The sequence below is a fragment of the Anser brachyrhynchus genome (assembly GCF_964034855.1).
Source record: "Anser brachyrhynchus genome assembly, chromosome: 1".
NCBI lineage: Eukaryota > Metazoa > Chordata > Aves > Anseriformes > Anatidae > Anser > Anser brachyrhynchus.
This window is the reverse complement of record NC_137694.1, coordinates 28425884-28448926: the sequence shown is the minus strand read 5'-3', so window position 1 is coordinate 28448926 and position 23043 is coordinate 28425884. Positions and strand designations below refer to the sequence as shown.

The following is a 23043-nucleotide window of genomic DNA, read 5'->3' as shown; positions in this document are numbered from 1 at the left end:
TATCTCCTTTTTGGGCTCTGACCCTTCTAGGGATTTAAATTCTAAATTTTTAATCTGCAACCATGAGAACTGTAAAATTATATTAAAAAAAAAAAAAGGAATTATTGTAAAATTTCTTGATTCCAACCACTAAAGCTTTGAGGAAAATATCAAACATTATGAGATTTGAAATAAAGCCCTAAGTATCATATCCAAAGTTATGTTGTGAAAAGCAAGCACACTATGAGTTAATGCACACCAGCAAGTGAAATGGTCTGGCTAATGAAACTGATGGGAGTCTTCTGCAGTTGAGTTCATCTGATCCTCAGTTTTATTCTCTTAATCCTTCTACTGTCAAATCCAGAGGTAATGTGCTTGTTTTACTTTCTTTTACTCTGCATCTCTGTATGGGGTCTTTCCTCCATTTCATCAGCAGTGAGTCAGCTTAGTAGAGAGAGAGCTATCAATACTGAAACAGACAGCATAGTTGTTAATAAATTTATACAATCAAAATTATTCTTTGGTTTTAAATATGGAAGCTTGGGAGGTTGAAGGCCCTCAATAGGACACCCAAAGAAAGCAAAGTGTGTGAGGTGTACAAGGAAAAACAAGATGTTTGTAATAAAAGTGTAATTGCAGATGGCATTTACAATGAACTATTATTCTTACCTTCATGAAATCCTGGTCTGATGGTATTATTGGGAATATTGTAGCTAGCTGTTATTCATTTAAATTTATACTACTACTCCAATGTAATTTTTACCCCAGATTGGATCTGTACAGATTCAGAAAAACATCCTGAAATTTTGATATATCGTGTGCTAAGAGAATTGATAAAATACAGAATATGAATCTTATCTAGGCTTTAGGAGTAAGGTAGAAAACTAAAATGGTCATATTGGTCTTTGGTAACAGAGGTATAATGCAAATAGTTAATGCATACATTTTGAATTATGTGAAATAAGTAATAATTTTTCAAGTTTTCCATATAATCTATCTCATTCAAAGTTGAGTAATGGAATTATGAATGGTATTTTTGTTCTTTGCCTTCTTTTTACTATTTATTCCCTAGCATTTTCATTCTTTATATTTATATTTATACTTATATTTATATTTATACATTATGTATATATTACATGCTAAATAGTAGGGAAAAGCACGTAAAAAAAACTTCTGAAACTTCTGGGCATTAGAAAAAAATCCTTATTTTTTGTCTTTTTTTTTTTTTGGTCTTTATTTATCTAAGTGTGTAGAACATGATTTTAGAATTTCATAGACCTCTTTTAAGAGCAGTAGTGTTTGTTTGTGTCTTTGGTTGAAAAATGTAACCTTTTCATTAAAAACACTTTATCCTTGCCTTTCATTTTGTTGGTTAATAAAGGACATGAAATAAGAAATAAGGCAGTTAGGAACCTGTTTGTAATGTTAACTAAGATGAACTATAAATAGTATTTCCAGTAAAGTAAAGTACATAATGCTTATACAAATCAAAAATTCTGAGTTCTGTTTTTGAATGGTCAAAGGATAGTAATTACTATGAGTCCACATATGAAGGTCAGCAATTTGGTTGTACTTTATTATCCACTTTTCTGTATTAAAACCAAATAAATTTAAAATAACAGGTTTGCTAAGTTCAAGTTAGTATTTCGTAGGTGCACATCAGACTAAAACTGTACAAGCTGAAGTCCTTCAACTAATGCTTTCCTTCAAATAACTAATTTTATGAAGTTAATGCCGCGTTAACTTCTAGAATATCTTATCTTCATGAGGCATTCGCAAATCTTTTCCCATACAGGTGAATAATCTGGTAGCACCTTAGTATAAATTGATTTGTTTTGTGATCAGATGTTATTTACTACTCTTAAGCTACCCGTTTTTGTTCTAGGAGAATAAACAAAATTAAAAGAAACATCAATACCATTGCCAAACTACTTCTTGTTCTTCTTGTTCTTCTTGTTCTTCTCGTTCTTCTCGTTCTTCTCGTTCTTCTCGTTCTCGTTCTCGTTCTCGTTCTCGTTCTCCTTCTCGTTCTCGTTCTCGTTCTCGTTCTCGTTCTCGTTCTCGTTCTCGTTCTCCTTCTCCTTCTCCTTCTCCTTCTCCTTCTCCTTCTCCTTCTCCTTCTCCTTCTCCTTCTCCTTCTCCTTCTCCTTCTCCTTCTCCTCCTTCTTTTTTTTTTTTTCATTTGCAATATCCAATTTGATGTAATTTTGAGATTATCACTTTAATTTTGGCTTGTATCAGACATGCACTTTAGAGGCTCATCTTCTGATCATCTCTACTACTGTGTTTTGGTTTACAATGCGGAGCCATCTTGGCTTTTTTAAGTTAGATGCCTTTAAATAAGTGTAAATTGGAAGAAGCTCTTCAAGAGTATATCAGATGGTTTCCATCCTTGTCACTTAAGCTGTTGGATCAGACTGAAGTAAAATCTGCCAAAGGATATGTAAAGTGGATGATGAACTTGCTATATGGGTTGTCTACTTTTTTAAAAAAATTGTCGTTTATGAAAATGTCAGTGACCGCTTAAAAGATATTTTTCATGAAGCGGAGACTTTCTTCTGGTGTATTCATGGAATAACAGCAGTTTCTATTTCAGCCAAAGTAATGCATTTATTGCAAGTAACTCTGCTTTTAAGGATCTTTGTTAAGGTTATAAAATAATGCTCAAAAATCCAGTAATGCAGTCAGTGTAGTCCTAATTCAGGCTTTCTGTGTGTGCAAACTGCAATTCAGTCTTTGGATCAACTGATCACATCATATAGAGTTCTTCAGGATTCCTTGCTTTGTTCTGAATGTATAGTGCCCATTTCATAAGAAGCTACCCAGTATTTTGTTTTAGTATCAGAAAAGCGTGACAGTTTCCCTTGTTTATGGTACATCATTCAGAGTGTTCTTTTCTACATTACTGTTTGCTGTAGTTTGTGCTTTTCAAACATTACCAGGGTCATTGTCCTGTTCATTTGAGGGATGCACTGGTATTATCCCTGTTTTACAAAAATCAAATAAAGACAGAGGCACCTGTGATCTAATTTTATGGAGTACTCAGTGGGACACAAACTTTGTCCAGAACACTGCTTTCACTGACGTCCTGTCATGTCAAGTGCATCAGACTGATGAGTAGACCCCTGAAAAATAGAAGCATAAATTTATGTCCGTCTGAGGATCAGTTTTAACACGTTGGTATTATTTAACTCTCATTTATAACCTAAGATCTGATATTTAGTGGTCATTAGTCATATCTCTGTCTGTCATCAGGTAGATGAAGTTGGGATAGCTTTTAGCATCTACATATCACCTTATGCTTATCTGTATCAAAAATGGTTCGCTTTTCTGTTGTCTAGTTACTCAGTCTTATGAATTACTGTAGTTTCAACACTGGACCCAATCTTAAAATCACAAGTAGCTCAATACAGTTTAATTTTATTCATCTTACTGAGGCTTTCCTTACACTTTATTTTCCAGTTTTTATCCAATTATTTGTCCGTACTTTAATCTTCTCTTTTATCCTATGGAAGACCAATTTGTTTGTGTCTTTAGTAAAGGTTGTAGTTTGGTACTGTTTGACAGTATCACTCATATCAGTAATTTAACTGGTGAGTCAATGGGCATTTTCTTTAGGCTGACCTGGATGCTCTGTTGCCTCTTCTAGTATGAGTTGAGTAGCTATCCCCTGACAGTAACTAGAGCTTCCAGGTCTATTTACCCCTCTTGAGTAAGAGCAGTTCCATGTAGATACCTAAATTTAGGTGTCTTTATTTTGACCTAGCTTCCAGTTTATTTATTAAATAAGATAAAAGATCCCAGTGATGTTTATTTTAAGCAACTTATCTGAGCATGTACAGACTTCCATTTTTTCATTTTTTAGAATTTAATTTACTTTGTATAGACTTTCAGGTTTGTGTGGATTTCCCCACAAAATTCTTAGCAGTCATGGTCATGGATGAACTAAAATTTTTAAATGTTCCAGTTGAACTGAAATCAGTTATTTTGCTGACAGAATTAAAATAAATATTGAGTTTGAACTCAATTAAAAATGTTTTCTGTGACCCTCAAATGTCTGATTTGTTTTCTTTCAAAGTCATGAAAAAATAAATTAATTGGTACACCCCATATTTAATGGTGAACAGGAGTTATTAAGTAATTTTAACTCAGATACATAGATAATTTTAACAGACTTTTGTCTGTCTAGGAATTCCATCTTCTTGCCAAAAAGCATGGTTGAATAGAAAGCTTCCTTTTGTCTGTTCACATTTTAAATGTTAATTAGCTTTCGAGCTCTATTAAATTCATACATAACTATTTGGGTTTATCATTTCTTTTTAGACAGATAGCAAAAATACTACTATATATATACTTTAAACTTCAGTATACAAAGGATAGTTAAGCAAATGGACAAGAAATATATTAATAGATATTAATTAAAAAACAGAAGAATCATGAAGAATGTGATATTAAGTCAAATACCTCCCAAATGGAAAAGTGTTGTAGAAGGAGGGCAATTTATCAGAAACAAGTATCAGAAGCTGACTGTTTAAGACCTAAGACTGGATTAATCTCCCCTAACTTCAGATGCCCTTAGTGGAGATGTCTTTATCTTAAAAAGTAAACTAGATTCCTGCTGTAGTCATTGGGAAGAAAGACTCACTGAGAGGGAAGGACTCATCTAATCTGACAGATCATTCCAGATTGTCTGGAATGATACCTCTCAGGAGGCAGAATTACTTTATTTTAATTTTTTTTTTTTTTTAATTATTAAGCACTTTTCATCTTGTAACTTGTGAACATGTATGTTATTGTATTTTCTGATCTTATTTAGAAATTTGTTTAACTTGATGCATAATTTATCTAAAAACTACATAAAACATAGTACACTTGCATAGTTGGTTGAAAATGAACATATAAATGCTCAAATAATTTAGCTTTCAATCTTTGCATTTGAGTTGGAGCTACGTTTCATAACCAACTTTTCCAGTGAAAAAATGTACTTAGATGCATAGTGGCATATAGGTGGGGTTTATTAATTGAGCTAATTTGTATCTAAAATACTAGGTTAATCTTATTTGTTATGCTTATAATGCTTGTAAATCAGAAAATAATTGCCTAATTGTAAATTACATATTGATTAAAGCCCCTGTGTGATTTCAAAGTAAGACTATGTTTAGATTTGCATAGTGTACCCTTTCTACAGAGAAAATGTTCATTTCTTCCTGACTGTGGAATGAATGTTTCTGACACATGCTCACAGCATGCTGAGTTAGAATTTTAATGAGTGATTTTTATTTGAAAATATATTATCTTTTTTTTTTACTCTTTTTCTCTCAGATGTTTTCGCAAGTTATTGTTATTTGCAAAATAAGAACAAATGGTACTTTTAATTCTAGTGTGAAAATTTAAACTAAACATAAACATTTTTGAATGTATGAATGTCTACTTTTTAGAATGATCTAGAAACTACAAATCACATCTCTGGAAAGAATATTTTGCTTGCAGATAGACCAGTAAGGAATTCTATACTGTTACTCTCTCTCTCTCTCTTTTTTTTTTTTTTTTTTAAGTGAAAATTAAATTACTGTCAAATGTGAGTTCCTTTAGCAATTCTGTTGTGGTGGATTACATGGAAAATAGGTTTGTTTTTCAAAGTGTACATTGATCTTTAACAATGCCAAATTAAACACTCAAAAAGTCTGCATAGCATTGTATATTTTTTGCATTATGGTTAAAGAAAATCCACAATTTTTATCAAATTTTATCTCTTCACAATGTACCAAATTTTGTACTGATTGGTAATTTCAATCTGATTGAAGAATAGAGTGAAGAACAACAACAACAAAAATCTGCACACTAATAACTTTTACTTGACAACCAAGAATGTAATACCAATGTTACTGCCAATTAATATAAGTGCAACTATCAGTCCATAAAATGTTTTCTACAAATATTAAATTCTATGTATTCATTCAGTCTTCTGATTTAGGAATGAAATTTTGCAAGGTACATGATTTCTGATGATAAATTTCATGCTTAGTCCAAGCGAAAGTACTTTTTTTTCCAGGTGATTCATGAGGAATTCCATTGATAATCCCATTAATATCATGGTGTTCCTAATTAATAATTTATGTAATGAATGTATGCTATGAGACTAACCAGGGAACATAACGGAATCAGGGTAGTTCCGTAACAACCTAGTATGTATTAAAATATGCCAGCAGCAGATAGAGAATATAGGAACAGATAGAGGTGTTGGCATTATGGTGTCTCAGGGAGTGTAGAGGAATGTGGGTGCTGTGACTGTGTTGGACTAGATTGGATGTTGGGAGTTTGGGATCATTCATGGAAGACATTGAGAACAAGCACTAAAATATACTTTGACTTAAAATTTAAATGTAAATTGAAAACAAACAAGAAAAAAACAAACAAAACAACACTTGAAAGCATCTATCAGTGCTCATATCTGGCTGAAAATGAGACTGTTTCTGGTTTTCACAAAAGCAACTGGAAGTCAGATGCCTAAATTCAGCATGTCTATGACTGCAAATACTATGTCCTCAGATAACCAGTTGGGTTCATGTTCTTACAGTCTGTATGCACTCCCATCCCATTAGTGAAGTTGCTCAAAACTGAAAACTTCAGTGATGCTGGCAAAGCTCGGTGTTTCACTCACATCTAAATAGGTATTTCTCTGCACAAGTTTGTGAGGAAGCAAACCCAGCAGAGTCTATACCAATAGACCTAACACATGTTGGTAATGTTAACTGTCCATGAAAGAGAAGGAAGAGCAGAAATTATGTGTCTTGTCTTAAATACTAGTTAGAGAACAAACAGAAGAAATGTACGTCTAGAATAGGTCTTCTGTAGTCTTTCCCAGTCTGAATGAATTTATTAATACATTTCTAGCTCTTGGGAAAAGTAACATATTTATTCACCCAGAAGTTGAATTTGTAGGAAACTTTTTTTTTTTTTTTTTAAAAAAGGTAGTATTTTGCATTATATAATTAATTCATACTGTAACACAGTGATTAAAACTGTTTTTGACTCCTGCCTCAGCAGCATATGTTTAATAAGTGGCTTTGAATGAAATACGTGAGCAGTCCTTGAAGTGGAGACCTGAAGTCAGGTATCCTTTTCCTCAGACAAATATTCTGGTAACTAGTCTAGTGTCTTGGTTGTTGTTATCAGCCAACTTTTTTGTTTGTTTGTTTATTTTTTTCTCTGCTTTAGCAGGAAAAATAAATGTAATTTTAGATTATAAATTATGAGGTCTGTTATTCCTGTGTTTCTGCCAATGTAAGGTTTTATCTTCCAGTTTCAGAAATACTTGCAGTTACATTTTTAGGTTTATCCTTACCATATTACACAGCCTTTGGTAGGACCTATATGGCAGGTGGGGGATCACTAACAAATGGAAAAGTGAACTTCTCTGTAATGGAATGGCAAACCTCATACTTGGTAGTTTCTGTGTGTATCTGGATGTTTATTGAGATGTCTGTAAAATGAGACTTCTTAGTCACCTCTTTAAAATGGGATTGCCCTGACATATTTAAAAGTGTAAAATTTTTGTTTAAAGAAAATAAGTGAATGTTTTTCCTTTGATAAATGGTGGTTCAGTTCAGTTCAACTTTGTGTGAGAGTTCTCTTTAGCTGTGTTAGTTTGTATTTCTACTGCAGTTGTTTTCTGAATGTGATGCTGCTTTTTCTATCAAGCTTTATTAAAGTGCTTATGTCTTGCCTTTATCTTGTCAGTTGCACTTTTTTAACATCAAAATTTTATAAATGAAGCATTTTGTATTTATTTTGCATCAAGTTTAATTATAGAGAAAATTGGAAGAGGTCTATAAATGCACAGAAAGATAAAATTCTTTAAAAATTACTCATGTTTATTGGACACGTAAGAAAAATCTATTATAAATTTGTTACAAACATTATTTGCTAGTAAAACTGCTATTTAACAAACAAAGTTATATATTTTTGGTTGTTTAGATTAAGTGATTGGTCTAATGTTATTGCTTCTGGTATACTTCTTTCAGTATTTTGGGAAAAAGTATAGCTCCTCCAGGCTTATTTTTCTCTGCTTTTTCTTCTAACTACTTGTATGAACCAATTGAATTACTAAGTATCCACACTGGGAAAAAAAAAAAAAAAAAAAGTATTTTTCCCTTCCTGAAAGGCTGATGGTTTAAAAATCTGATTAGTACTTCATTGAAGTTTGGTTCTAATTTTCGATTTGGTGATTTCTAATGAATTGCTGGTTTGATTTTTTTTTTTCAAATTTTGTTTAATGCATCTTTTGTTGATTTATGTAAATGGCATATAGCAAGTCCATATTTAAAAATAGTTACAGTGAAATTTTAAATCTATTTTAAATGCTTCATTTAAAATTTTAAATATGTTTAATAAAATACATTATTCTTCTTGTTCTCATTGTTAGATTGTTAATCACTGTGAATTTTATCTTTATTAGCAGGATAAATGTATACATAATTAGAGGTGGTTACAAATAAACATACATTTCCCTTTTGAGATCTCTACACTTAAAGTTCTGAATAGTTTCTGTAAACCTGCAGCACGTTTTTATTCAGAACCTTTTGATAATAAAAAGAAAAGAGACTTGAAAATCTGTAGAGTTCTGTAGGGAATTTTTCCCTATTGTTGTATGGAATTTGTATCTGAGGATCTCGTAGTGAGCATAACATAATCAGTAAGGAATCTACACTTTTCAGAGAAAAAAAGGCTAAAGGCAAAATTTGTGAGTATTTAAAATACACTCTAAAATAATTTCAGATAACAATTTCATGTGGTTAATTTGACATTATCCAATTTTCTTGAGATAAATGTAACCACTTAAAAAATCTCAAATATTAATTTGCAAATGTGCAAGGGTTTAACAAGTTTTCTTACACAGTTCTATTAATGTGAATATATCTACAGTAAGGTGAACAGGTATTCTCATTTACCTGGAGAGTGTATTTCTGGATACACTGTTTGCTGTTAGGTTTATAATAATCAGTCCATTGTACATTAGTGTGCTCACCCAGTTGAATTAAAAGATAGATATTAACTTTTCAAATGCACCCAAAAGTTTTTAAGAGAAAACTTTTAGTGAAAGAAGAGAATTTTGAGTGAAGAATATGCAAGTGAAGTGGAAGCTCCACATATACTCCACAGTATTTATCTTAGAGCAGTGAAGTCTCTGCAAGCTTTATGATAAATCACTTTCCCAATATCACCAATGCATATTTTAGATATTTTGGAGTGTCTCAGCCCCTCTACAGAACTGCATAGGTAAAGTGCTTTGAAACCCTCATCTCACGTTCCTTCCTGCTCCCCTTCCCTTAATAAATAAACAAATAAATAAATAAATTGATAGAAGATTTCACTCACTGGTTTTTCAGGATGTATTGTGCCTTCAGCTTGTGACCTCAGCATCAGCCAAAAGTTGAACTCTTCTTCAGGCTCTGCAAGCCCCCAGAACTAGTGTCCTGCACCTGCAATGTGGATTTCTTCCCAAACTTGATAGAATAAGATTTCCTTCAGCTTTTGAGTTCTTGTCTATTGAATCCTTACTTAAAGAAGGGGAAGAAAATGTAGCAGTGTAATTTTGTGCAGTGTAATACAAACATGAGGTAAAATGGGTGAAGATGAAAAGACTTCCTAAAGAAGTGGGTTTTAAAAAGGATTTTAAAAAGGAATTTGAAGTACAGGTTTTACTTGGCAGATAAGAGAAATGGAAGGCTTAGACAGTGAGAATATGAGTGAGGAATGTGTTTATGTGTATTCATTTTAAAATCTGACTATCCTAATCAGCATCTGCCACAAAACTAATACTTGACTGCTTGTTTTTTTTTTTTCTTCTTTTATTTTTATTTTGTTTGTTTCTTTGTTTTCGGAGCAGGAGATATGAGGTAGTGGAAAGTGGAACTGAATTGCCAAATTTCATCACACTGGTATAATAGTGTCCTTCTAAACCAAAACTGCCTTTTTTTGTGTGTGTGTGTATGTGTGTGTGTGTGATCAGACCATGTCATTCAGAATAAATATTCAGGAACTAAAAGGCATTTGTGCTAGCCTACCAAACCAACTAATCTGCAGCAGGAGAAAAAAAAAAAAAGTTATTTTTAGATTGGTTTCCTAACAAACTTACATCACTTACATCCTTCCTCTATTTCAGACAGAGAGTAGAAAGTAGAAATCCCCAAACTATAGTGATCTAACATTTGTGTTGATAAAGAAAGTATAGGGTAAGTAAGAAAACCAAGCTGAATTTATGCTTGTTAACTATTCTTAGCTGTTCTTTTTGTCCCATACTACATGGGCATTCAGCAGCAAGACAACATGTCTGTATAGAAGCCATGAAAGAACATGATGACTCTCGCCCAGCTGGTAGATAGTTGATGTAGAAGAGGACTGGGAGAACTCTTTCATGGAAGGGAATAGAAAGGGTAGGAAGTGAGAAAGAATTAGGCAAGAGATTTAATTATTAAAGAATTGAAGCAATTGCATGAGGAAACTTCAAGACTTTCTGAAGGAATCAGCTTTGGTAGTTTTGCTTCTTGTGGATAAACTTGGCTTTTTCATCAACGGTCTGTACATTTTATCTCTCTTTGAACATTAATCAGCTAAATAATGTGCATTTTTTTTTCTTGGATAGATCTGTCTGTCTGTTTATATGCCTATATATCCCTGGCATATTCTGGTAAGTAGCAAAGATGAAATTCTTCTGTTGCTGAAAGGAGAGATTCAGTCTTGTGTTTTCTTTAGGTTCTTTTAGCATTTCTCCCTCCCTCCTTCTGAGCACATGAAAGCTAATTAAGTTTTCCTTTTTATCTTCGTAAAATATGTTTCCTTCTAAAGTTGCAGTAAGAAGCGTATGTATAAAAATCTTTCATAACCTGTGTTGCCTTTCTGAGCCTCAGTAATGCAACGAGGCAGCCAGTGTCATTCAGACACGGCTGGGCTGTAATAAATTGGGTAGTCCAATCCTCTTATGGTTACTGCTCTGAACTACTTTGCTGAAGTAAAGAAACTGAATTCTTAAGTGTAGAGAAACTGGTAATACAGTCTAGATTTGACTACTGTTGAACTTTCCGGTTGTAGATTTACTCTGAGCACTGCCTCCTGTGGAGAAAAATAGAAGATGGGATTATTAAGTAACTAGAAGCCATTTCTTTTTGTTTAATTTTTATTTTCTCTGTCCTCAAGAACTTCTGGCGCATACGTGTCAAAACCAAATTACTGTCCATGAGAATTGTTTCAGATCTTTCTAAAGTCAATCTTACTTATATGTGTTGCAAAGAATAACTTGCCTTACAGTGTGAAGTTGTAAACCTGCACGTTTCTCTATCTGTATCTACTTGCCTGTTCTTGGTCACCATGAAATATGAGCATGCAGTAAATGGTCAAGTTAACGTGGCTTTCTCTTGCCTTTTGTGGTGTACTGTGTGACAAGTGTTTGACCTGCAATACCACTTAGATGTACAGAAGTCTGTGGGGCCAGATGAGATCCACCCAAAGGTAAGGAAGGAGTTGGCAGAAGTGCTCACCAAGTCGCTTTCCCTCATTTATCAACAGTCCTGACTGATAAGGAAATCCTGAGGAAATGGCCTGAAGTTACATCAGTGGAAGTTTACATTGGATACTATGAAAAATTTCTTCACTGAAAGGGTTATGAGGCATTGGAACAGGCTGCCCAGGGAAGTAGTTGAGTCACCATTCCTGCAGGTATTCCAAAGCTGTGTAGATGTAGTGTTTAGAGACATGGTTTAGTGGTAGACTTGGTAGTGCTAGGTTGTTGGTTGGACTTGATCTTAGAGGTCTTTTCAAACCTAGATGATTCTATGATTCTAAGTCTAGCAACCTGGTCCTACAAACTTACTTGTGATCACTGCACGACGCAGGTCACAGAACGTCCTTAAAGATTTTGTGTATTCCTTGAGGCTGTAATTTCACTTGAAAAGTGACATCTCTTTTAGAAAGATATCAAAGCTTCTTATAAAGATTTGAAAAATAGATAATCTACCATATCTGTCATCAGTTGGTGGTAATAGATTATTTATTTTCATTGTATAGAAATAAAGAAATGTGAGTTTTACATGAACACATTCAGTCAAGTTAATAGCTTTCAACTGTTGGATTCCAAAATGCTCTCTTTTCCACTAAATGAAACTGCTGACTGCTCTTCTTGCTTTATACATACTTGCAGTTGATAAGCAAGTTCTCTCTTAACCCTTTGTTCTATAAATGAACTAAATTATAGTTTTAGCATTTTTGTTGGAGAGGTACATTTTAGCTGTGTATGCTCAGATGAGTTATATTGAGGAAGATGGGCCCATCCGTTTGATTGATATTTCCCATTGTATCAAGGCTGGGGTCATCTGAAGAAAAAAATATCTCTGATTTACAATGAAAGTAATAAATTTGGAACAATAAAAGTTCTTCAGAGAACCTACATTGTCTGACAATTTTCCACTTACAGTTTTCAAGATCTGTGTATTTAAACAGTTTTAATCCATGTAATGTAGAATATTGATTTTGTATGGTGCTTGAAAATGTCATGCAAGATTAAATCTTATAGCAATCTAAGTGTACTATGACAATACAAGTTAATGTTATTAACCAAACTTGTTATAGCATAAAAAATGGTATCAAGTTTAGTTGACAAGACTTACAAATGAATGAATTATGCTATCATTTCTTAATTATTTACTGCTCACCCTTTCCAGAATTTATACTGGCGTGATGTCAGCCTGACTGTAGTTTCTCAGGTTTGATCTTCATGAACACTAGTGCCGCATTAAGTTTTCTTGATTCTCTTGATCTTGTGGAGTATTCCAGGATTTGTTAAAAATCCACATTAATGTTTCAGTGTATTCCTTTTGCTTTAATTGCTCTCCAATGGGTTTAATACTTTGGGGGTATACATTCTCTCTCTGGATTTTTATAAAATGACCTGGTTTTTCCCAAATTGAGATTTACTAAATGCTTATTCCTTTGCAAATAGATTTTTAAGAATTGGTTATTATTTTCTTAAGCCTTTATGATTGTAGATATTTATTGACACCTTATGGTTTTCTTCTTCATACACCTTTCTTTGCTGATAACTTCCCCTTTTGGGATCTGGCTGGAGTATGGCGTGGAGGCTGGACTTACTGCAATGGACCTTTGTCTTCTTAAATATCAGATATGAAGTATAAAGTGTGTACATAATGTTAATGACTACATCCAGCTTCATTATGTGAGCTTGTCCAATCCAGAGCATATACATATTTCCCAGAAAGTATGGTTAGGACTGGGTTCCCTGAGGTTAAGTGAAGCAGTAGCAGGAAAAGCCATGATTTAACCAGCCTTCTGCTGACAGTAACTCAGGTTTTGTTAGTAAACTTTCCAGTTTGGGATTGTAAATATGCTTCCAGCTGCTTGTTAAGTGCCACGTCACAGTAAGGCCAAAAAATGTCTCTTTACCTTGTCTTCTGCTTTTTGGTCGATAAGGAATTTAAGGCTGTCAGACATGGATGCATCGTTAGCATAAGGGATATCACTGTAAATATTGATCTGTGTTACTGTCAGTCTCCTTAGCTGGGTTACACCTTAGATCTGTTAGAGGGGAAGAAATTTTGCCAGCCTACTTAGTAAGATGAACATCCAGCAGTGAGAATGTCATCTCTTTCACCAGTGAGCCCTGTCTGTCTTCTGCCATACCTTAGAGTTTGTGGTGGCCCACCTTCCTGACCTGAGAGGCCTTTTTTCCTCAGAAATAGCCATGTGTTGAGATCAGCAGAATGGCTGAATGGAGGAATTGCCTGTAAAATAGAACAGAGAGTTTCTGAGAGAAATCTTTTGATTCTGAAATGTATTTAAAATTCCCTTTGTTGTTGCAAAGTGTGTCAGACTCCAGTTACCCAAATTCACAGTTTTAAGGGCAGACTAGAAGCTCTGAGCAGATATTTGTATGCTGAGATTTGTTTGTGTGATCAGTTAGTCATTTCTGGGTGAGATGTCATTTTAATTATGGTTTATTTTGATTTCTGATCAGCTTTTTGATACCATACTGATGGTAGAAGAAAATACCCTGTTGGTATTTGGTAATAATTTCCAGAAGTAATTTTATTTGGCAAAGGCATATGCAATCCAGGATACTGAGTACAATTTATTTTAGGTATGATATACACATGAGAAAAATAAGGCTGATGTCACTGAAAATAATGTTATTTCTTCAAAGTTGCTGAATATTATATTTTAAGTGAAATGCTTAGTAATTTTCATCCTGGATTTGGTTGTTTAATTTATCATGGAATTTTTAAATTAAGGTGATTTGAGGATTAGCGGAATAGTTTTATAAGATGCAGTACAGACCATATTATACAGTTGAAAAGGCAAAGTCTCTAGATGTGTAACAATTTATCTGATGAACTACTTGTATTGCCTTACCTAACATGCTTACTACTAGTGATTGCTTACATTTTGTATCTCATATAATCATTTTCATTAATTTACCCTTGAGAGTATGGCAAATAATCAGTAAGCACTAATTATTCTGAAAATGGTGAGTTGAATTAATTTTATTATGCAGAGAAGAGTTTCAAAGATAGAGAATGTTAGCAAAGAAATGCTTAATGATTAGTATGAAAAGACAAAACTGTTCTGAAATATAGAGTTATGCATTTCATTATTTGGTATTTTAAAATGAAGAATTATATTGTGCCATACTACCTCTAAATGGTACTCTGGAGTACTTACTGAACACCATGTTCAATGTTTTTTTGAATAAAGCAGAAGACTGCTTTAAATTTTTGTACCTAATTAATTTGTGTATATCAAAATGTTATCTTCAGAATAGTTAAATTAGAAGTATTCAATTGATTCCTGCTAGAATAATGTTCTTTTAAACATATTCAAGTTCTTAATTCTAATACCTGAAGTATTACATGAACATTTAAGACTAAACTTCTGTGTTGAAGATGTGTCCTGAGAGCTATGGAATATTTAATTCTTCTGGGCTTGTTGGAAATTAAACCTCTGTAATTTTAATTGTGTAAACTTTTACATTAAAATTACTTCTGTGTTTCCAGAAGGTGTGTCTCTTCAGACTTTCTTAATGACCATTTGAGATGTGAGGGTCTGTGACAATACCTTTTACCAAGAGATTTAGCTGTTGCAATCTAATTTTTGCAGTATACAATAAGTCTAATATTTAAAATGGATTTTGAAAAATAATTGTTTTTAAAAGCTGTACTTTTGTATAGCATGTCTACATATAAAGTTTTTTGACTACACTGTATGGCTGGAGCCCAACTTTTTTGGGTCACTTGTATATCCTCTCTTAATAAGTTAAAAGATTAGGTACTGATTATGATACTGTCATTCCTATGTAAGCATATTTTAGAAGCAGAAAGTGCGTGTTACTTATCAGAAAGATATTTAATTAGTTTTAGATTTTTTAAATTATTATTTTATAAATCGGAGCATTGACAATGTAATAATTTTACAATCTAATTGCTTTCACCTGTTAAAATAAGTAAAATGCATGGTGGTGGAAAATGTGTGTACATTAGAATGGAAAATAGTTGAACACATATCCTGCAGTATAGGACTTTCTTTATTTCTTTTTTTTTTCCTTTTTCTTTTTTTTTTTCTTCTTCTTCTTTTTTTTTTTCCCCACAGAAGTATCTGTTTTGTACTGCTACATCTTCTAAAAAGTCTGTGTGGCTTTTGAAAACCCACGATTCTGCAGTGTACAATATTTCATGGTAGCAGCTACTGCAGAGTAATGAGGCATGGTAGCAGCTGGTATTGGTTTATTTCAGAAGCTTTGTGTCTGATTCTATTAGCCTACCTACAGATGTAAATGCTCTTTCCAGTGTATGATCTAAACATTGAACAAATAATTCATAATTTTAAAATAGTTAAAGGATAATTTTTGCATTTTGTTTGAAGTTTAGTGTGGGATAAATTGTGAAGTAAATTGTGAGTTGCTACTAAAACTAAAGCAATTCTTAACTAAGCAAAAGAACAGGAACTTTTATAGAAAAAGATGAATGTTTGTCACTGAACCCTACTGAATCTAAACAAAGAAAGAGATTACCTAATAGTCTTGCAATGCATTTGAAGTACAGTCTGCTATTTGTTTGGGGAGTTGAATGGAATATATGTCTTAAAATATTTCAGCAGCAGTAGTGAGTTTTTCAGTGGATAGATCCACACATTACTAAATTATTGTATCTCCTAATCAGGACTCATTATTATACTGTAAGACAAAAATAATTCAGGCTTTTTTCTGTTTGCCTGTGATGCATTTTAGAGCTAATTTGTACTAATGATGAATGGCCTTATGGGGAATACTGTGCTGTTTTGCGTTCTGATTTTCTACCCAGCTGAGTTAGTTAAGTGAATAATAGCACAATTGTTAAAATTTAATTCACATTTTAGTTGTGAAAAAAACTCGGTTTCAGAGAGTTTCCAGACTTGTTATTACAACAATCAAAACAAATTTCACAAAACATTTTTTTCCCTATGCATAAAATAAGTAATAACAGATAAGAGTTTAAAATATTATACTTTCCATAAGCTGAAAAAAAAGTGTAATTTAGATGTTCCAATTATGTAGTTATTATCTCGAGGTTTGTTTATTTATTTGTTTAAATAACTTGTAGACATTAAATGGAGACAATAGTTGGGGTCTAATATTTTTTATGCGTTAGTACAACTTGTATATGATACATATATGATGTAATGTTTAAAGTCATTATAATATGTTTTTCCTTTAATTTAGCTGTTACTGTTTATCTATTATTACCAGTCTGAGAATTGTTTTTCAAAAAAGGTGTATTTTAATAAAAAAGATATATTTTTCTCAATTCATATTAATTGCATGTGTTGATTAATCAAATAAGGAATACATGGTCTAAGATTTAAAATTTAAATTCACATATTTTTGTTTTGGAATATATATGCTTACTGCTTTAAGAAAGAATATGTATTTTCAGTTTTTCAGATATGCTATTCAAAGTAACTAGTTTTAATATAGAAATGGCTCATTTTATAGAGCTGGATATACAGCATGCATGCCTGTGATAGCAGGAGGTTTGAAGGTGCAGAAAATCCTTATTACCCTATGTCCGTAACACTCTGAATTTAGGTTAATAAATTATTATTTCAAATTATTAGTATTAGGAATTAGGAATGTCCTAGCTTATTTTTGGTAAAAAGTGACAAAATAACTTTTTCAACTTGATTAAAAAAACAGTTACAAATATGCTTAGAATTAAATGTTTAAGCAGACTGTTGAATGAGGACATTGTCAAGCAGTTACATGCACTATTAAAGTTAGTTTTGAATTTGAATATGGTCAGAATACAATATAAACTCCACTAAAACAGAAAATCAGGAATTATCAATGGTTTCAGTTCAAGGGGTGAAACAGAGTCATTTTCCACAGAGTTTTGTTCAGGTTGCTGTACCCAACTAGCACTTGCGACAGCTTAAATTTCTCACTGTAATGTGGTGTTTGTGGGCTTTGTGGCCTGTAGTTTAAAACTCGTAGTCCTAAGTCTGGTCATCCAGTGATGATTGGCTCTGGCCTCATTCTACTGTAGGTGGTTTCAATAAATTCTCTCAGGCTTTATGACAAAAATTGTTCATAAAGTAATTGGGAGATTTCCTCAGAGCACTCTACATCAAAGGATGCTTAATTGTCCTGGCCATGCAAGAAGAAAAACAAGATGTGAAGTGCTCAGTTTAATTAGGCCACAACTTTATTAACTCAACTGGGAGCACTACCCGGCAATAAATGCAGGTCATTGTTCTTTCCTTGATCATTGCTGTTTTTGGAGGACTGCTGTTCACTTCCCTTTTCCAACCTCAGAGGTGGGACCTCGTGATTCTTCCCTTTACAAGTGCTAAGTTTGAGGGATATGTGAAAGAGGCATTCTTCCCGTTAACACCACATACCTGGAGTCATGCAGCTTTCCCTTGCCCGTCCAGTAATTTTCTTTTGACTTCTTGTTTAAAACAATTATTCTGCAAAAGAAATCCAGTTCAGAAAACTGTTAACTAACACTCAGTTTAGCAAGGATGTTACTACAGTAATATAAATATGAAGTATGAAGATGGGCATCAAAAATTCTCCTACTTATTTGTGCTGTTTTCTGCAGTGTTACTTAAAACAAGTACTTTGCTGCTCTTCTGTAAGACACTATATAAGCAATTTAAGTGATTTTATACATGGCAATGCATCTGCATCTCCAGTGAAGACTGCTTTGCAACAGAGTGCATTGCAGTGTATGAGCTGAGTTTCTCCAGGCATAGACAACGATGCCATTGATGCCTCTGAGAAGAATACAGCTCATCTGATACACTCAGCTGGTACAAAGTAGCTGTGTGGGACTTGGGAATTCAGCTTCTCTGGTTGGCTTGTATTAAATGTATCATCAAGTTTTATTACTTCCTTAAGGAGAAAATAATCCGTTTGCCTACAATTAGTGAAGCTCTTCCATCATGTAAAAATAAATACCCGTTTTATCATGCCTCCCTTTTTACTAAAGGGGATACAAAAAATAAGTGCTAATAGTTTCTGAAGAAATTCCTGAGTCTTTTAATATGACAAAGTGCACCTTTTGAAGAGGTATATCTGTGCTGCCTAACATGCCAGGAACTTTCCACAGTCTACTTTTAATAAACAATCAAACTTTTATACCAAACATTTTCTATAAATTCCCATTTTCTAATTAAAAGTTTGTTTTGTGGAAGGAACTCCAGGTGGTATAATTAGTGAAATACATTTTAATGATAAATCTTCCCTGTCCTATTTTATTTTAATAACAAAAATGGTCCTATGCATTTGAAATGCTCCCTATGGGTTGTATATAAGAGCTTGGTTAATTAGCTAATCAACTTACCCACCTTACCTTTTAAAAAGTGTCCTGTTTCACAGGTGTAGACTCAAATTTTATTTGGGATAGAGGAGATAAATAAAGCCTGCGATGTTCACCCTGGCTCACCAAGAAGAGATTTTGGACTGTCCTTTGAATGTCACTTTCTTAACAGGCACGTCAATTACAGGGTTTGGCCTCTGGGCAGCACAGGCAGTCTTCAAGGTATTCCAGTGCCTCTTACATCAGGCCTTTCCAAAGCATAATAGTCTGGACGCTAGAGCGTGGTTAAAATATTGTTAACTCTCAGTGTGTTTGTGGAAAAAAATTAAAAAACAAACAAACAAACAAACAAAACACCTTTAGTCTCTTAAGACTATCATTTTCTTCACTTGTGTTTTACTTGTTTTTATCCTTTTTAAAGTTGCAATCAGTATGTAGCTTTTATGATATTATTTTCCTGCATTTCTTTTCCTTTGCTTTATTCCTGTTCTGTAATTTCATTTGTTTTGAAGTTTTAATTCTAGTGAGTGGGGTAAACACTGACCAAATGCAAGTGTTCACGTCATTTATTTTTATGTTGTATCTTAAAAGTTCTTTAATTTCTGTTCCAGGTGGTCTACTTGTAGCATCATTTACCTGTTCAGGAAGGAAAAAATAGTATGGAGTCATTCTGTGATCATTTGTAGCATTAGCATAAACACTTCTTTAGGTTTCCAACTATTCATCAATATAAATAACTTTGTTTACAATGAAAAGGCTTTGGGATTTTTTTGTATGTTGGGATTTTTCTTCTTTTTTTTTTTTTTAAATTTATTTTTCCAAGTAAGACATGGACACAAAAACAAAATTTACAGTTTAATTAATTTGCTTTAATTTGCCATAGAAGTGAAAGGATTTTATCTGGGAATCATTCTCCTTTGTATAATTTTCATGACTACATCTGTATTTTTAGTTCAACTCTTCCGTTCTTAGTTTTCTGCTGCTTTTTCACACCACAGTCATGCACACAAGCAGTAGCGTCTTGGCCTGTGTCCTGTCTACCATTTTTGAACTATTTTGACTGAATTAGTGTCCATCTGAGAGAAGGCATACAGTTAGATATTCCTCAGTCTGATCCCTGTTGCAGGGTGATTTCATACACTTAAAGATGCGTCTTTTGATAGGTGTATATCCATTGTGCACTGTCAACCCAAGGTATTCAACATTTTTTGCTGTCTGAAGATGACAGCATGCTCAAGCTCCTTAGAACAGCCATCACCAAAATGTTGACCACTAAAAGTCTTTGGAAGAGCACATGCATTGTCTAGCATTTCTTTATTCTTTGGCCAGTGTAGCTGCTAGACAGAACTGCATGTGCATATTTTACTATTAGAGGCAAGAAGAGGACCTGTAAGAATATTTCCAAAACCTCCTCATTTTGTAGGAAGGTGGATTATATTCCTTTCAAGGAATATAACCAGTCACCAAGCATTTGTATCCAGCCTTAGTTTCATCTGAGTTATTCCAAACACTGATGAGGGAGGAATTATTGTAGACCTTGTCAGAATAACTCAGGTTCTGAATTGTCCTCCAAAATGATAAGGATCGAATATTAATTGCTGCAAAGGCTTATCTGTGTGTGAGTACTGGGTGGCCTCTGTTGGTGAAAGCAGTCATGTTAAATTGGTGTTAATTATATCCTCCTTTCCTCCTGCTCAGATTTCTTCTCGTCTTCCTTATTCCCCAATAACATTACTAAAGTCCCCATTGTAGACAGTGGCTTTCTGTGAAATGCCAGAACGCTGTAGCACTGACCAACATCATTGCATTTCTGCCTGTTTTCCCATGGTGCTGTCCTGTTGACTTCATCCATTTGAGATCCAAAATAATATGGTTCAATCTGAGATGTCTAGCATTACTGTCATCTGCTAAGCAAAAGAACAAAATTAATTGTAAAATCAGTTTGGTCACTACCTTGAGCCTCTAGCTACTTTTGAATTTTATGAGGAGAGTAATCTCTAAGTGTTCTGCAATATCTGTATAGCTTACAAGGTATTTGTGGCTACTTTTACTCAAATCTTTAATACTGACTCATTGGATTCAATGCAATTACAAAGGGTAACATTTTGTATTTTATTTTGTGCTAATCTGCAGTGAATAAGGAAAATGTAGTGTTCGGTGTTGCAGAGCAGGATCTTTTTTTTTTTTTTTTTCTGGAGGCTTTGTTCATCCTCCAGATATGCACTAGCCTTATTTTTTGTGACTGGAGAAAGAGCTTCTGTCCTTATGAACACTGTTGACATGAATGGAGTTATGGCTGTTTCTGTCATTTCTGGTATTTCCAATTTACCCTCTGCTTCACTGGTGTATGAAGCATTTTATGAGCTGCTTTGGCAGAAAAAAAGGATGTTTATAACATGCTTGCTTTCCGAAGTGGCTAAAAAATCTCAGCGGATTTAGCAATGCCATCTTGACGAAGTTGTATTATTATGAAAAATACCTGAATAGGTGACTGCTCCCTTTGCAGAATATCTTTGCAAGATAAAGACCTTCAGAAGTTTGTAAAGATTTGGAAAGGCCTACAAAATTATTATCCAGAGAAGGAAAAGAACCCAAGCTCTTGTTGATTAGGAAATCTCACATGAGGCCAGAGTGTAATGATCAATATGAATGTATAGTCATCACTATGTAAGCTGTATTGTATAATGTCTTACACATTGATATCATTAGGAGTTGGCAGTAGTAGCTCCATAGTAGTTGTAAGAATAGTTCTTGTATTTCTTAATTTCACTTTGACGTACAGACTTAGAAGCTATGGGAGAACATGCTCTGAAGTGCTGAGCACAGACATTCATGCCAACCAACATGAACATATGTAGGGAAACCTAAGGATTTGGTTAGTGTGGGGAAAAAAAACAAAACCAAAAACAAACAAACAAAAAAACAACTGTCATTGAATATGTACAAGGATTTTTACTGTCTGATATATTCTGCAGGTAATGTCACTATACTAGGAGACTAATACATATTTCCAAGCATGTGCTTCCTATGTACCCACACTTCTTTTTGAGTCTCGTGCTACATTCCCAAATATACTGTTTGCTCCTCTGTTTCTTTTCTCCTAATGTTCACAGATGAACAACCAATGTCCTCCCTTACTTCCTTTTTAATTGGCTTGGCCAAGAGGTCACCAGTTCTTAGGGTCCCTGCCCATGACTCCCATGAGTATTTATTCCAAGGAGACAAAGCCCAAAAGAAGTATTTACTGTTCCAATAGCAGCTCTGCACCAATGGTCGTGTAACATTGCTCTTCCTCTCCTCACGTCTGTAATATCAGTCCAACTACTTAATCCTTATCTGGATAAAGGTAAGATGCTTTCCCTCTTATTTTCCCCTTTTATAATATTCTTTACTGATGCTAGTAGGGTCATGGAAGATAAGCAGAAGATGTTATTTCATAAGTTTCCCTTAGACTGAAGGGGTGTTTTCTCAGGCAGAGAGATACCTTTGTCTTTTCTGCAGTGCTCTCATTGATACTGGTGAGCCCCTTACAGTTATCAAGCACTGCTTGCAGTAGCAAAGAAATACACTTTTTTATTGATCAGAGGTCTGATAGGGGTCAAAGAAATAAGTTTATCAGTCCAGTAGGCTCTCTGGCATTTAAGGCATTGTAACCACAAGAAATAATACAAATGATCTGTGGTATTTTGTTCCCTGTTAGGTCTTGTACCTTTGTAGCATGGCCTTCAGTAATCATGAACATTGGCCATTTGTTCTCCTCAGTGATGATTAGGGATATTGCTTTTCAAGGTAGCAGTGGCCATTTTCTTCTTCATGCTGATGGCTACTTTCTTATAGTCAGCTGAACATCAGTATCTGGGGGAATCAGCGTTTTTTCCTAAGGTAGTCTAGGTAATCTTTGTTCTTTATCATTTTCTCAATCAACCTAGTAGTGCTAGCAGGTAGAATTATTAATGCTTCATGAAGTAAGGTATTCTACAGAAATTCTCCCTCAGAATTAACAAGTTATTATCATTATTCATCCATTGCTTGTCCTAGAAGTATAATAATAATACTGTGGCATCACATATCCTCTTGGCAGGCTGAGTTATGGTAAAAAAAAATCAGAGAATTGTTTGGTGGGATTATTTAACAAACATTTGTGTAATATTTATTTGTGTATTTTTGTATAATATTTATGCTAGAGCTTGCTATTCTTTGA

The 23043-nt window shown here is 33.7% G+C and overlaps 1 protein-coding gene and 1 long non-coding RNA gene across 14 annotated transcripts in view; one reads left to right on the top strand and one right to left on the bottom strand.

The window, feature by feature from the left end:
• FOXP2 (forkhead box P2) overlaps nt 1-23043 on the top strand; it is a 439933-nt gene that overhangs the window by 184841 nt on the left and 232049 nt on the right. The window lies entirely within an intron of this gene.
• The window catches only part of LOC308177662, a 45156-nt gene continuing 22507 nt past the window's right edge, over nt 395-23043 (bottom strand). For all 3 annotated transcript variants that reach the window (XR_013939289.1, XR_013939290.1, XR_013939291.1), the window contains exon 2: nt 395-23043. This exon is cut by the window's right edge. This is a non-coding gene — a long non-coding RNA (uncharacterized lncRNA).